At 49.2% G+C, this 2404-nt stretch overlaps 1 pseudogene; it reads left to right on the forward strand.

The window, feature by feature from the left end:
• The window catches only part of LOC119104365 (alpha-1-inhibitor 3-like), a 54778-nt pseudogene that overhangs the window by 40052 nt on the left and 12322 nt on the right, over nt 1-2404 (forward strand).

Below are 2404 nucleotides of genomic sequence, written 5' to 3' on the forward strand. Positions count from 1 at the left end.
TGGACGAAAGTTATATGCTCTGTGCTCCTATGATGGTTGCGCAAGTAAGCTAGTAAGCTAGCTTTCCTCATGCGCAACATCAAACTACACAAAAATACGTACAAACTTGCACTATTTAAGTAAAATTAGCAGCGATTGACCTGACTTAAGGTCCATGACGTCGCATTTTCCAAAAATCTAAAATAATAAAACCGTAGGTACTAGCATGTTTTGTTACTATGAAAAGTTTGAACGACGGCAAATGACCCTCAAAAAATTATGTGTGGTCAAAGTTTTCAAAGTTCACCTCTCTGACCTAACCAAGGTCACTGATTTTGGTAGATGAGAGCTCCAGATTTAAAAAAAAGCCAAATTCATGGATGAAGCGGTACTGAAAATTCCGTGAAGCTGCAAGCGTTCCTTTTTGACCTGTGCTCGTAAAACCTTAGTGAGAGGAAGTCAACTTCCTCCCCCCGGCCGGACGCGGGATATAAAACAAAAGACCTGATCTGAAGATTATTCGAGTCTTACGTGTTCTATCTGCTCGTTCTCCCTTCAGTCAGACCACGGTCATTCAGACCAGACACGAGCGCTGCGAGACGGTAACAGTCTTAACACGCGAAGCGAGCAAGCGGCGCTGACCCCAGCGGGCGGCGCCGCTTGTACACCGACGGTCGGGGCAGCAGGCGTACCGAGGTACAGCGGCACTGGCGGCGTGAGCAGGGGCGGACTCAGGCGCACGCCAGTAACATCACGATATAAACATGATTGGCATTTTGCCTATAAAAGGCATCTACATTCAGGCTGGCTGCGTGGCAAATCAGAGAACACTGGAGATCGTGTTCCGAAGTTTGACCTTGTTTGAGCTAATTGGCCCGAAGTCGCAACCAAAAGACCAGAAAGTTTGACATAAGTGCAATCCTATATGTCTCCTGAATTTGGTATTTCTCAACTTGTCAGCATTTGAAATCTGAAATTGGGCATATCGTCTCCCGCCCTCCCCCCGGATTGGGGATTAAGACGGTCATCCAAGCGAATGTAAGAACATCTGACCTGCAATCATTTACTAATAATGGCATATCAATAACATTTATCATAAAGTCATGTTGCCCTCATTCTAGAGGACGTAATTGGTAACGTTTTGTTTACTATATTTTTGGGCTACCCATTCAGCACTTTGGTTCCAAACAATGGAACATTTTCAACGAAGTTTGCATCACAACGTAACCATTTGTGTTCATCCAAAACAACTGGTGTGAATCCTTCCGATCGTGTATGAAAGGAGCGCACTGAGTAGCATTGCGTAGCGTCTTTTTTGAAGCATATGCACGACATTGTATTGACACATCAAACATATCGATAAACATACAACTGACTTTTGTGTAAATCTGTATCTAACCCAACGCGTAGCCCATGCATTCCAAACACCCATTCGTTTATTCAACCTGTAAAGTTCCCCACGGGCACTCCGCACGCCTTGCTAGACCGACTGGACTCGGTTCATTGGTTCAGGGACTCGGTTCACTTAGCAGCGCTATCGTCCGCGTTCTTCGCTATCTTAGCAATGGCAATAACAAGGCCTGGAAAGGATTTCTCCTCATTCGTGTGCGTTGAAATTGCCGATTCGTGAAATCCACCAGTGACAACAGCAACAAGTCCCCTGGTATTCTCACCGCCACCAACTCTGCTTGCTGCTCAGCAATCCTGGTGAACTGAAAAAACCTGCTGCTGTCTCCCACGTGCGAGTCAACAGCCTCCCCAACGCATATCTCACGCGAGCGAACAGCCTTTTCACCTCGGATCTCGTACTTTCGAGCAGCTCCCTACCCTCGGATCTCTCGAGAGAACAGTGACCTTGGTACGAAAGTCCTCTGACGAGATGTGCTCCCCGCCCCATGCTGCGCTCATGAAGTCCGCCGACACCGCTGGCCGGTATTCACCGGAGCCGTCTCCACCACAGTCGCCACGTTCCCCATCCATACGACCTGCAATAGACGCTTACTGTAGGAGCTGTCGTCCCACTGACCACGCTTTCCGCGCCGTCGCCGGTCAGGCTCGTGAGGACCCGCAGTCCGAGTTCTCAGCCTTTATCATTGGCGGTGGAGACGCGGAGCCGGCTCCGGTCGGGGACCAGGTCCGCCAGCTTTTCTCGGAAGTCTTCCTCTTCTCCATCGAGATGATTGGGTGAGGCGGGGCTTGACAGCTTCGGCGCGAGCGGTCAGCATGCTTTCAGTGGCATAACCAAGGTGGAGCCCTTTGAGGCCATGGCCTCCCTCCCTTATGGGTGGCAGGGACTTTCCTGGACCGAATGGCGCTAGAGCTGTTACCGGTTTTGAAGCTTGTAAGACTTTGAAACCATAAAGCCAGGGCTACGGGGGATTTCAGTGTGATTCCAAACCTACACATGCCTCAAATTAAAGAATAG

This window comes from Pollicipes pollicipes, unplaced genomic scaffold (genome assembly GCF_011947565.3).
Source record: "Pollicipes pollicipes isolate AB1234 unplaced genomic scaffold, Ppol_2.1 Scaffold_6052;HRSCAF=7182_pilon_pilon_pilon, whole genome shotgun sequence".
In the NCBI taxonomy this organism is placed as follows: Eukaryota; Metazoa; Arthropoda; class Thecostraca; order Pollicipedomorpha; family Pollicipedidae; genus Pollicipes; species Pollicipes pollicipes.